This window comes from Zea mays, chromosome 10 (genome assembly GCF_902167145.1).
Source record: "Zea mays cultivar B73 chromosome 10, Zm-B73-REFERENCE-NAM-5.0, whole genome shotgun sequence".
NCBI lineage: Eukaryota > Viridiplantae > Streptophyta > Magnoliopsida > Poales > Poaceae > Zea > Zea mays.
Window position 1 is genome coordinate 138,516,878 of NC_050105.1, and position 14,958 is coordinate 138,531,835.

Here is a 14,958-nt window from a genome sequence, read left to right on the forward strand (position 1 = left end):
TCTTTTCGGCCGCCAGCGCCAAGGGGCAGAGGTGCCAGGGGCTTCGGGGGAAGGTTTGGAGACCAGCCAAGAAAAATTTACTGCCTATTCTGTGGTGAAGACAAGGGCCATACCACCAGGATGTGCCACGTTACCATCCAAAAACAGAAGGAAATAGCAGAAGCAGCAGCGCAACAAAGTCAGCCGAAGCAGGTCATGCATACTGCTTCGTATCACTCGCCTTATATTCCAGAATACGTAGGCAACCACTCTGCAACTTCTATTGCTTCGGCGAGCCAACCCCAAGCATCTTGGCAGCAGCCTCCACCGCCACCACCGACCCAGCGAGGGCAGCAGCCAGAAGGGAGTCAGCACAATCACCTTCAGAGGGATTTCAGAGAGGAGTCTGAAGCTCGCACAGTCAATAGTACTGTGCCAGAGTCGAAGCACATTTATTGACAAATATCCTACCTCAACAGCAGTTCTTTCGCATCTTTACATTCAGTAGTACCTTTTTGTTAATAAGGAACAATTATGAAGAGTTTAAGTGTCTTTTATCGAATTTCAATTTCTTATAACACTTTCGTCTTTTACCATAATAAAAATATGTCTTTTCCATAGGCTTGAGTTGCCGAAGCATACGAATTTATGGTGGCTTGAAGGACCTTTGTACTATCAAAAATTTGATTTAACGGACACAGTACAAATCGTTCGAAACAGTAAAAAGTCGTTCCTAAGGGAGCGCAGTGTAAGTTTTCTAAACCTACAGCGAAAAATAAACGCTGATTCCGCTGAAAGTAAAAGGCGAAGAAGCTCCTAAGGGAGGCTTACAGCGAAAAGTCAGCGCTGATATAAAAGTGTGTGTGCTTTATTACAGGGATATGTATCTGAGGCACAAATATCATTTTGCATAACATAGCATCATCACATCATTTCGCATAACATAAGCATCATACAACATACTGCATGAGGAACTCAAAGCCTTTTGGAAAAGAGATACAGTGTTGATCTTCGGAGAATATTTTGAAAATGAGAAAATCGTGCTAGGGCACAAGATAAATCGACACGAAGTGCAGCTTTATTAAAGAAGCAATACAAAACTTTTTTATAGCTTCGGAGAACATTGCACGAAGCCTGGATATTCTTCATCAGAGAAGTAAGCAAATTCTTGAGATATAGAAAAGATTTTCTTCACGAAGCATGAAAAGAAGGGAAGGTGTTTTTTCGCCGAAGGCTCAAAAAATGGTATGTATGCAAAATTTCATGCGTCGTAAAGAATTAAACTATAAACAGATTATATATTACATTCAAAGTTACAATATATGACACATGTTACGTTCCAAATGTTTGTACAATAGCATTCAATCCTCCTTAAGCACTATTTCTGCAGCTTCATTCAATAGCTGGTCGACAACCTTGTCCATAATGGCTTCGGCCATTTTTCTAATTTCATCGTCCCCCTTCGGGTGGGGGCCCGAAGATGCCTCAGCAGGTTCTGAGGAAGGAGAAGATATGGCTATATTACTATTGCAAATCGCGAACAACGTCTGGAATTAAAAATTACAATATAATAAAAAAACCACTAATTAATACCTATTTGCCCTTCGGGCTCTGAACTTTTCTCGGCAGCTTCTGCTACCTTTCTAGCATCGTGGATGCCTTTTCACTCTTCTGAATAATCTCTTGCGCATTTCTCGGCCGCCGTTGTCCCAGATGTTAGTGAAGAATTTTCCGCCGACCATGCTTGCTTCGGCTGAGGGGTCTTTAATGTCTACGGAGGACAAGGGAGCTTCGGACTGCGCTAAGGATTTCACATGCTCGCAACCTTTCCTCTCCAAAACAGTAGCAATTCCTCTAGCACCCGAAAAAGCGCAGATGTCACCGCGGCTATTCAGGATTTCCTCAAAGGCCTCTGCTTCGTGACTGATCCATTCCATTGGACCTTCAGGATTCCCTCTTGAGAAATTCTCTTCACTAGAGAATGCGCCAACGTTGGCGAAGCTGGATTTTATCTTCTTAACGCATTCTATGGATTTAACATAGCATTTTCTCTGGGATGCACGAAGCTCCTTAACACTTATCTCTAAATGATTGGCCAATTGATCACTAAGCTCTCGTCTTGTCTCTTCAAGTATACGTTCTTCTTTGGCTCTAGCTAGCTGTTTTTGAAGATCTTTAATTTCGCGTTTTTGAGCTTCGGCCTGGGCCTTTGAGGCAGCTTCGTCCTTTTTTACCTTATCCACCAATGTAAGCAGAATTTTATCCTTCTCCAGAGCTTCGTTTCTCAGCTTAATGACCTCTGATCGTAGGTTGTTGAAAGCAATATCATAGCTCTCGTCTTCAGCATTCTTTTGCGCTCTTAACGCGTTGCTTAGTATTAAACCCTATATGTAAAAGAGTTGGCATAAGAATAAAAGAATAATTTACAAATTATAAAATTTCCAAGCACGCAGTTCTCATACCTTCAGGCTATTGTATGCAAGGCTATCCGCAAGATCCTCCTTCGTCATAGCGCATAATCCAGCTTCAAGCTTCGGAAACCCCATACTCCTAGCCATTTCCCGGCAGACGGATAATTCTTTGTTGTCAAGAAGGCAGTATAGGAAGTCATCTTCGTCTGTCCCATTGAACACTAGTGCCCCCTTTGGATATTTCAATTCTTTGGCATAGTGATTAGCTTCAAGAACTTCTTCTTCTGATAACTTTTTTCCCGAAGCATGTCGCACGATATAATCGTATATTTTGGAAGATGCTTCGGGGCCAGCAGTATCAATTCCTTCAACCAAAGTTGGTTCTAACATTTTCATTTTTTCGGTTGTCTTTGCAATTTTTTGTTCTTCTGCTTCCAAAGGCATTACCTTGGTTGGTTCTGAAGGCCCTGTTTCAACTCCAGTCTGTTCCTTCGGAGCTTCAGCAACGGATACTTCAGCAAGCGCCTCAGAAGTTTCAACAGTCTTCTTTGGGGTTGAGCTTGGAAGTTTAATTGTTTCCAAAACATCTAACACATTAACCATTCTTTTTCTTTTTGGGGTCACTGTTGGGCCCTTTTAAAATTTTGCTGCTTCAATTTCTTCTGAAGGACTTAAATTTTTTGATATTTTCACTCCCTCAGATGATGCTTTCGCTTCTTCTGTCTTTGGTTCTTCCATTTTTTCTGTCGATGGCACTTCGGCCACTTCTTTGACTTCTGGCAGCAGGGTTGGCTCTTCAGCTCCGGTGGCCGAAGAGGTCTCACCGGCAAATTCAGGCACCGTGGCTGGTTCAATATAGCGTGGCCGGTGTGTGAGAACCTTTACCCTTTTTCTCTTTGATGCTGGCTCGCTAGGAGCAGCTGCAGCAGTTTTTTTTCACAAAAGTTGTGTCTTTTCTTTTTTGCCCCCGCGCTGGATAGCGATAGTCGGGGTAGACAAACCCGATTGCATCAAACACTCGGTTGAGTCTTTTCTTTTTTCGGCCTCCGAAGGCCGCTGACAATGCAGTATCTTCGGCCTTCGAATATACCTCAAGCAATTCATCACTTACAGTCTCAATACTCTTTAACCAATCATCATCTGGTTCAATGAACTTGTCTCCGTACCTGAATGTATACTTCAGCCTGACTAGCCCACCTTCGTCAGTTTCTTTAACAGTTTCTTTCGGCATTTCCCAATTATCTGCAAGAGGCCATACTCTGAAGGCAATATGTTCTTGTATTAAATCCCTTGTCCCAATAAAAGAGCAGACTACGCCGAAGGCCCGTTGGCATTCTTCGGCTACTTCATCCATTTCTACCTTCGGTTTCCGGAGTCCGAAGCACTGCCAGATGGGGCACATGATAATATCCTTAATATCTTCTCGGACCTTCAAATCATTTTTTACATAGAACCATTATTTCATCCATTCTCCGGGCCATCTCTTCCGAAAGGTTGGCACGGGACAGCTTGACCCAGAGTGAGCACCGAAGCTGTAGCAACCAAAGTTGTTGTGATATTGCTCTTTACCCCAGGGCTTCGTTTCATATAGTAATTCATGTATATTGCAAAAGCTTTTCGCACTTGGTTCTAGGCCCTGGCTCTTCACAGCCCAGACGAAGATTCCCATTCTTATTATTGCTTCAGGGGTAAGTTGATGAAGGTAAACTTGATATGTTTTCAGAACTTCTACCACGAACCTGCTTATAGGGAATCGTAGCCCAGCTTTTAAAAAGCTTCAGAAGATAACGACTTCATCATCTTCGGGAGTCGGCACAGTCCTCTCTCCATCATCTGCCCTCACGATGGATATATCTCGAAAATATCTCCCTCTCATGTTTTCAAGGTGACTTTGCCCAATAGTTGATTTTCCGAAGACTGAATGGCTTGGTCGCCATGGTCGATCTTCGGAATCCTCACCCCCACTGTCTGCATCATAACTATCACTTTCACCAGTATCTTCAGATAAGCCTTCCAAAATCTCCCTAGTATTTTTTCTGTATTTGTTTTTGCTATTGATTCAATGAAGCCCAGATTTTTCTCTTCAGAAAGGCTCAGCTTCATTTCGGCAGCAACCTTCTTCTCCTTAGACATCCCTTCGGAATTCCTGCCTCTCGCTTCCGAAGCTTCAAACTAAGAAGGCAACCAAATATTTGTGGGCAGAAACCTATTTGAGCAGTCAAAACAGATGGCAAGAGAGTGTGCCAAATAGATTGTGGCGAGCCCCTATTTATACACCCATTATGTCGAAAACTGGAGGGTCCCGCTTGTCAATGACTGGTTGCTATTCTAGCAAAGGGAAGGTGTTTTTTCGGACCTTCGGCTTAAGGCCTTCGTCCATATCGCAATATGAATTTTTCAGTACAGCAAAATTAATATTACGAGGGGCTACTGTTGGGGGCCTTCGGCTTCCGAAGGTCCTCAAAAACATGATTTAACAATGTTTTCCAAGTGAAATGTGTAAGCAGGTATCTTCGGAATTGGATTACAAGTATATAAGATTATGGCCAAGACGAAGCTTGAGTGGGAAGGAAGGTGATTGTGACGAAGAAAAAGATCATTACGAAGCTATGCGCAGAAGAGCTTCGGCATAACGGCGGAAAGGGAAACCGACTTAAAGATGAAAAGCCAGATTAAACCTCGAAGAATTACTATAGAGTTATTGATAAATGTAAAGGGCATTAATGTAATCTTACATGGGCTACGTCCCATACCTATAAATAGATGAACAGTGCTCCCGTACTGTTCACGCTGACTTGGCATTCACTTTTGGCGTCACATTTGTATTTTCACTCCTTCAAGCCGAAGGTACATTTGTAATTTAACATTGTCTGTAATAATAAGTTAAATGGAAATATATCAATAATAATGTTTATAAAAGATCATATTACTTTCTGTATTTTGTATGAATGTTCTTTACTTCTCATCATGGTCGTGAAGGCATGGCTTTCATAACCTTTGTCCTAGATTCATTATATCCGAAGGGAAATAATGACCCGAAGGACGAAGGGCTTTGACATTTAATATTTTATGTTGTCTTGTTCTTGATTCATAGCATCTGAGAACAAGTCCCCAACAGTGTAGGGCCCTGCGTCTTGGTGATCAGGCTATCTGTAACCGTTACCCCTAAATTTTTCCCCCTATATCACTTTTCCCCCTATTTTTCTCCCTATTTTTTCATCTCCCGCAGCGGTTCCCCCTAAATACTCCCCTTATACCCCCACTACAACTATAAAATATAATTTTCTATATCAACTATCAATTTTTTATCTACTAACAATTACTCGTGGACCCACGGTACAGTGTTTAGGGTGATGAACAGTGACACACTAGATCTGGGGCGAGAGAGAAGGGGGCCGGCACGTAGGGGGCGCTGTAGGGGCACCGCTGCGGCCGTGGAGTGCCCCCTACAGCCCCCATGCAAGGGGAGGGGGATGTGTTGCGCATAGTCTCAGATCTGCTGTAGCCTGTACCTGAAGCCAAACACAAAATTAGCATCGACCGAAAAAAAACACACACAGCATACGGAGGGGGGAAATAAAAGAGCTAAGGGCTAGTTTGGGATCCTTTTTTCTAAGGGGTTTTTATTTTTCTAAAGAAAATTAATTTATTTTCTCTTAAAAAATTAGAAAACGGTGTTTTCAAACTAGTTCTAATAAGCAGAAATGAGGAGGTCAAACCTATATAATAGTACACCGGTGGAACTTTTTGAATATTTAAATCTGCTGAGCACGGCCAGAATTGCTACTTTTCGTGTCGCTGAAAGGCCGCACTAAGCGGCTAAGATGAGTACTTTTCCTTTCACTTTCACGGAAAGGGAGTAGTAGATGTTTTAAAAAAAAGGAACGCCGCTACACGTGGCGACTCAAGTGGTAGACTCAACAGCAATCATCTAATAGCTTATGGTGGTTGGTGAATATGCCCATGGTCGTGGGCCGCTGCAGCTTCTGCACTAGCCCAAAATAATAGAGCCGACAAGCCCGGCCTGCAAATGTAATCCGAATACACCAATTGAAGCCCATTAGTGCTCAGATCAATTGTAAATATCCTAATCCTAATAGCAGATCTGCATGTAAGTCCCATTTCTGCCCATTGGAACTGCACCGAGACCTACATAACCTCAGTGCCTTTTCTTTTTTTTTCATAAAGCCATTGGAACTGCACACGGCCACACGGGACATGTTTTTTTTTCATAAAGCCATGTTTCCATGTTGATTGTTCAATGCCTTCGACCTGGCGCCCGGTAACTGAAATGTGCAAGCACTGCTGCTTCTTTCCAGGCCCTCAGAACTACAGGTCGTGTTTTTTGGTCTACATTTCTAGGAGAGTAGGAGTCAGGATGAAAGTCAAAGCTATTAAGAACTACGTTACCACGGATCACCAGATCCGCTCCCTTCCCTTCTGTCAGCAGTAGAGGCGCAAGAAGATGTAGAGAGCTCGTCTCCCTTCTCATAAGCACGACAGATGAAACACACAAGACACTGGATATAGGGTTGGGCCTCTGGCCTCTTTCTGATCTCTGTATTATGAGGAGGTGTACAAGTTCCTTATATAGGGATGTGAGACCCCTCAGGGACAAAGCAGTTATTTGCCCACATAACCCTAACTAGGGTTACTTAACACTCTCCCTTGGGCGAATACCGCGACCAACACATGCCTCGTTAAAACTCCGAAAAACCCAGTGGGAAAAATGTGGAGAAAGAGTGCATGGTGATACAAATTGCATTTGCACTTTGTTGCCTCGTTAAAAACCTCATGTGAGAAACTTCAAGAAAACTCACCAAGGGAAAAAGAGTACAACAACTGTCACCGGGACAGATTTCGATCCTTTGGGATCTAGATTCTATCGAATCTTCTACAAGGGCTAACTTTAGAAATGTGCTCCCCTGATCCTTGCAAAACTGTATCAATAAGGCAAAACATCTTCTTCTAGAAGTATATGCACATAAAGATTTAGCAAACGGATTGCATATCCTTGCAAGGACTATTTCAGGAACTTTACCTCTACTCACTTCTAGGATATACGAGGCAAGTGCACGTATCAATATAAATAAGCCACTTTGACTGATGGTGTTCGATCGACTAGATCTATATATTTGATAGAAAGTTCCATAAAGGTTCACATATTGATCATCAAGCTCACGCCTTCAGGGCATAGAATATGACATTTATTGTCTCACGGTTGTGATCAATATAAGCATTCGCTCCCCCTGACGATGACATCTGTCAAAGTCGTTATCCCTCATTACTCAAGCATATTCTTCAAGATATATGTCTCATTGTTCATCTGGAATAACGAGAATGGATGAGGTTGAGGTGCTATCATTTTCTATCTTACACCACAATTTATACATAGTTGTGCAAAGCAAATAACATGTCCTTCAATAGGACTTAGGGGATAATATAGTTGCAATAGTACATATTCTAAATATGATACATCGCTCGAGGCGTTCATCCATTGCAACATCTATGATGGTGTCACAAAAGTCCATCTAAGATCGTAATCCATCAGGGATTTTTCATCGATCAGATACATCATTATAGTCTGTCATTCTGGCACAATGGTGATATTTTGCCAGTAACACCTAAACCTTATAGGTTTCTGCCATCAGGGCTTTAGAGGATACCGTAATTCCAAATCTAGTGGAAATTACCATGAGTAAAACTCATGGAATGCACATGTGCTTATTCGGTGAACTTCAAGTCCTTTGGTACCTCATCTTATTCCTTTTTGGGTCTGTATGGGTCTTTATCCCTTTATAGGGATTATCAAACTTTGGTGTTCAACACAGACTTTGTTTCTTCTGGATAGTTTCCATCTGGGAACGATAGTCTCAACTAGGAGATATTCTCCCTACATAGGAGAGTGATCAGTCATCAGGAATGTATTATTCGGTATGAGATTTATATGTTGCATATTTATAATTCAAAGATATGAGTCCTCCTAGGATCTCATGACGGACCTTCAGAATCCTATTAACTGCATATTTTAGTTCATGCCATTTGCCAGATATATTACATAGCGGAACAGTGTTTATTCAACACATACGTGGGATGGGTCTCTCACAAGACCACTTGAACCATCGCATTCACCACACATTATTTCAACAGTGCCCATAAATGTCCGAACTTCAAGCTCGCGACTTTCATTTTACGATTATTGGTTCAGCCTCGATTGCATTTATCAATGACCCGATAAGAGAGCTGCAAGCACTCATGCCTAGGACTTTGTTTTGGATCCCTTAGCAATCTAGAGAGGCAAGATAGGTGTCGACACATTTGTCTCCCACATTTAATAATGATCTCCGTTATTTCCCAAAATGAAAGATTCATTGTTCTGTATTCCCAGCACAATGATATTGCGCGCATTGCTAGGAATTGCATCATCAAGATGAACCTCTTCGTGAGGCAAATCACCATCAGGGTGAATTAATCGGAGGAGAGTTATCATAGACCACGTGAATCTGCAATCAGAAACATATGTTTTGACTAAGGCCAATGGATCATATTCGCAGGCGTCCCCGAGAATAGATCAAATGCCAATAAGTCAAATGTGGATATGATATTAATCCCGGGTATATCCACATCTACATCAGGTAGAAGCATTTAGACCAATATGGTTACTCCTCAACGATTTCTAACAAACTCCATATACACAGGAGTACACACCGAACGACATATTCAGTTTGACTTTTGTGCGTTTAATAGAATATTGAGGCATTACACTATATGGGCATTCCTCCCCCTAATGCCGAGATGTTCTAAAAGCATACATATAAAATCCCCTACCACAATCATCCAGTTGTGGCCAATGTATGCTATTGTGGTGATTTATTTGTGAAATCTTACGCACATTACAGATAGAGGTTTTATACAGTGAGCTTTGGACTTAGATTAATGTAGTGGCATGAATACTACGTATTTGTCCTTCACATGAAGGGTTAGTCTCAACATCCAGCGAGACACGCAACAACAAGTTGCTTCATGGTTACAATTCTGCAAACTTATTGTTATTATTACCAAATGCACAGTCAATCATTAAGATTTAGACTAACATGCACAACACTATTTTATCCATAAGGCTTCTTCAGGGGCTCATGAATACCATTCGTCATTTGGAGTCATTAGTTGACTTCAGATCAACAAGTAAAATGACCATCAGGGTCTAACGCTCACAAAGACATTCACTGGTTACATTGTGCTTTGAGGCACATAGGAAAATGTGTGTTTATATTGGTAGTAAAGTGCACGACATCAGGCCAATGCTGCCAAGCAGAGATTTTTATATGCAGAGATGTATAGTCCAGCTCGTTTTATTATTGCCCATTGTTTACCCAATTACTCATACCGATCTGAAATTGGGTATCAATTTATGCAACATTTTTAGGTATTATAATTTTGAGAGAAAATTTATAACAATAGTTAATAATTTGTGATGCTGCCAGCAGGACAAACATTTCTCCTCATATTATATACCAATTTGTTCTATAAAGCATTATTTCGATCTCTTCGTTGTTCGACAAAAAGAGAAGCTTTGGAATAGAATAGACAAGGCCAAGAATTTATTTTATCTGGGAAAATCACCATATAACTAGCTTTTGATGAAGCAAATGATGATAACTGCTTGGCAAGAACGAAACAATACTGGTATCCGCCTAGGATCCATCTTCAACACCAGATAGTACTGCTCTCGTACGAAGAAATCATCAGGAGTAGAGAGGATACAATAGGTCTCTACAAGATCTTCATATTTCTATCACAAATTATCATCACTAGTAGTCTAGTGGTCAAGACATATGGCTCTTCTGGCTCCGAGGACCAAGAATATGTTAATGTCTAATTTAGCTACAAGCTTTGTGGTGATGTGGGATTTCATAGTTATTTGTCTACTCTTCTCACTTCTAGTAGATCGGAGGTAGATAATGGTAAGCATGCCAAATGGTGGAATTCAGTGTAGTTCGGCTACATAAACCCCAGGTATGTGTCCATTCAGGACCGACCTTTACCATTTAGTTTACAGTGTATACCAAACTTGTCAAAGGACTATCCCGAGTCAATTCAGTGACTATAAGTATTTACAATTCCGAGAGATGTATGCGACACAAGCATAGAGGTTCTACATAGAACGAGTAAAGTGGTTCGACGGGAACACACTATGGTTTTCACACCAACATAGTGAAATTTTTCTCAGAATAACCTCTCGGTATACTTGCAACTTCGTGTTGCTGACGATTACATGTCCTTTTATCTCATAGTTTGCGTCATGTCATTTAGCGACAAAGAGAGCAATGTGCTAACATCTGGTTGAGCAATATATGACTGAGATTTATAGTCTTAAATTATTTGGTAAGGCCTTTTGCTTATTAATAGAATCCCAATTTGTGATGTCTTCTATGCCAAAAAGGCTTTCATACATTATATTATATATCTTCGGGTTACTTCGGGTAAAACTTTATGCATGAGGAGAGAGCAAAGAATTAACTTATCTATGTTCTATATTATTTCATTTACTTTCCCAGATTATTCAAGCACTATAGAGCTTGATATAGTTGTTATAGCCACTTGGCAATATATAAATATATAATGCCACACAACACAATCAAATAAAATATAAAGCCAAACAAAATTGTTTATGAAGGTTGCGCATAATGTGACTTTAGGGGCTTGAACAACCCACCACAATCCACGCGAGTACAAACTCTAGTGTATCTGGCGTAAACGTGTGTGCGGCCATCAGGGCTACGACAACACAATAAGCCCTCGTAATACACGCATATATGGCTCGATAGTCGGGGTACACGAAATGTCCACACAACGTGCGCAACAGGCGCATTTGTGGCTCCATGATTGCGACACATGGGTAGTGCCTACAGGGCCTGCGAAAAATACGTGACTCGGTAATAGCGGTCCGACTCATCTGGAGTGATCCGATTAAGCGAGAGTGCGACATAGCAATCAGATGACGCAGCCAAGTTCGTACGACACAAATACTGCGTCGTGTTGCCAGGGCGCAGCCAGTGCTCAGCCAATGCCATAACTCGGTCGATTAATAACGTAGTCTGATCGACGTGTCTGAGTACCCACTATACAATTTAATCGCTCGACGTGAGTCCAAAAGATCAACACATCATAAATATTTAGAGCGACATAAAAATGAGCAACCTAACGTTCACGTGTATTTCAAATAAATTTCTGCTATTTACTACCAAAAATAAAGCAGAAAAATAATACTAAAATTAATACATGAACATAACACATCAGGTGTAAAAGGTAATTTTCTATATTCACGTATGCATTTTCTATTAATTATTTACTGCAGAAAATAATTAGTTAAAATAGAAATTGCAACATAAAACACTTTTTATTCTAACAGGCCTTGTTGGTGTGCATTAAACAAATAAAATTGATGCATGCAGCTCTGCCCCACCCACGTACAATCACATGTGAGCGGCGAGGGGCACACAGCTTTTAACCATCACGTAGCCCCACATGTCATACCACTCAGAGGATAAGCACAGGAGAAGATAATTGCTGGACGAGCGAGCATGCAGCATGATATGGTAACCGGCCACTTCGGCGCGGACGCGTTCAACACGGCGCACGTGGCGGGGATCCAGCGCAGGTGATGCTTCACCTGTAAGAGCTCGACGCCTCTATTCCTGAGTTCCTAGTGTTGGCTTGTCGGGAGCGCTTACACCACATCTAGTTGTCCAGCACCGCCGCGCGGCTTGTCCGGTTGTCCCTAAGCAGCAGGCACAACTCGACAGGCTCCACCAGGGAGGCCATGCCGCCGGGGAGCGCAAAGCCGGGGCCACGCCCGCGCTAGGCTAGGGTAGTACCCGCGCTGCTAGAGAGCAGCTGGCCATGTCGTCTGCGATCGTCTCCAAGACGAGTGGGAGAGGCGTCGGCACAGCGCAGAGCGAGAATCGGTCGGCACGACACAAGCTCACTGCTGGGCAACGACGGTTGCACGAGGAACTCAAGCGAGTGTGTGCATGTGCAGGAGCACAGCGCCACCACGGTGCTCCTAGCGCAGAATCTCCATGAACAGATCAAGAACAGTGAATCTATTCTACTTAGAATACATACCGCTCGATTACGTGGAGGAATCGAAGGCTGTCGCGTAGGACAGTTCGGCTAGGCCAGGGACCTGCCGACTTGACGGAGAGTTGATGCAGATCTGATCTCGCAGCAACGTCGAGGTAGAGCGTGCTGATAACTTATTAAGAACTACGTTACCACGGATCACCAGATCCGCTCTCTTCCCTCCCGTCAGCAGTAGAGGCGCAAGAAGATGTAGAGAACTCGTCTCCCTTCTCATAAGCACGACAGATGAAACACACAAGACACTGGATATAGGGTTGGTAACAACTATTATGAGGGGGTGTACAGGTTCCTTATATAGGGATGTGAGACCCCTCAGGGACAAAGCAGGTATTTGCCCATATAACTCTAACTAGGGTTACTTAACAAAAGCAATGTCGTATGTAAGATATGTTTGTGTTGGAACCCCCAGTTACTCCAGACGTTCGAGCATATACAAACGGCCAGGACAGCCACAATATACATGTACAGGACTACAGAAAATCAACCCAACATTCCTGCCGGAGAAGGTGGATCTATCCTTCAAGCTGCTAAGCGATTTATAACCCACGGCAAGAGAACCAGCAAAGATGTAAATACGTAGCAGTTATGGCTGATGGTACGACATCAAAGCCGATTGCAGGTACCTCAACAAAAAGCTACAGAGTACAGAGTAGAGTAGTTGGCAACAACTTCAGCTATACGTGTATTAGTAGCTGGTGGTTAACCTTCTGATGTCCTTTTCCCCTAGAGAACAGCACGGATACTGGTCCCAGGAATATAATTATCAGTTCAAATCTAGTGGGAAAAGGTGACTCAAATCTTAAGAATACTCAGCAATGAATTGATCTGCAGCAAAATACTACTCTGAAAGAGTGGAACACAGAGAACCAAGGAGGTTTGATTGCTAACGACTTCAACAGCAACATCTTATAAAAAAAACAGTTGTGTTCACCTGGCTTGGCGGAGCACCTACAGGTATACATGTCCATTCGTGCGTGCTGGGCCGGCACGGCACGAGCACGGCAAAGCACGGCACGATCTTGGGCGTGCCGGGACGGCCCGATTCAATTACGTGTCGTGCCGTGCTAGCCCGCGGGCTGTAAGGCTGGCCCAAGCTCGGCACGAAAGAGCTAAAAACGGGCCGTGCCGTGCCTGTAACCCGGTCAGCCCATAGGGCCGGGCTGGCCCGAAGCACGATTCACAGAATTCACAGAAATTCACAGATTTTCACAGAAATTCACACAATTCACATACACATATGGAAATTCACACAGTTCACAAAACAACCCAGAATTTATGCAAACAATATATACTAATGGAGCTTTAGTGCAATGCTGCCTCATTAAAAACCTTCCTAGGTAAAAACTCACACCTCGTGAGAAAACCCTAGGAAGGAAAAGAGTACAGCCAGCTCCTATATAGGTTTAATGTATACAGTCCAGAGTTTAAGTTTATCACAATCTACAACATAAGAACAGATCACCCACACCCACACCCACAGTTACACTTCCAGCAACAGATCAACCACCTCTTCTTTCTTTGCCTCCAGTTTCTTCTAGGTACATTGCTTCAAAAACAACTTCAAGTTCTTTGGTGTCTTTTTCCACCGTGTGCTGACTATGCAAGTCAGCGAGCTCCCAGTCCTTTATGCAGGACAAAACTTCAACCATATCAGGAGTTAGGCGTCGTCGCCGGTCTTCAAGCACCCTGCCAGCTAAACTGAAAGTGGACTCTGATGATACAGTGGAAGCAGGCACAGTTAGAACATCTTTAGCAAGTATAGAAAGTACAGGATATGTCAACTTGTGCCGTTGCCACCAGTTTAGAAGATTGAAATCAGAGTCAAATTGGGTCACAGTATCACTATCAAGATATGATGATAACTCAGATATAGCAGCAGCAGTAGATGATACAGATGTAGGAGTAGGTATAGTAGATTGGGATGGCATGAGGATATCATCCCCATATATGTCATCCCATGCCTCTGTAGCCTTACCTGCCGTACCAGCACTCTTATGTTGTTGTGCACTCAAGCGTACTTCACCAAATTTCAATTCATATATCTGAAAAATCTTAGTTAGTTTAGACCGAATGGATGTAGGATACCTAGAATAATCAGTTCCATTAAGCCCAGACAACCTCATAAGAAGCTTATTAAACCCCCTCATTTTTGCTCTAGGATCCAATACAAAAGCAAAGCAATATAGAACAGGTATCTTCCTCCAATATTTCAAATATTTTGTTTTCATAGGAACAATAGCATCTCTAAGCAAAGCATCATTTTCAAAAGCATTTAGATGTCTAGCAATTTTAAGTATATGATGAAGCATTAATGCTGAAGTAGGATAATAAATTCCAGACAAAGCAACAGTTGTATCATAAAACAACTCAAGAAAAGATAGAATTTTCTCAGCAACATCCCAGTGATCATCTGTCAACAAAA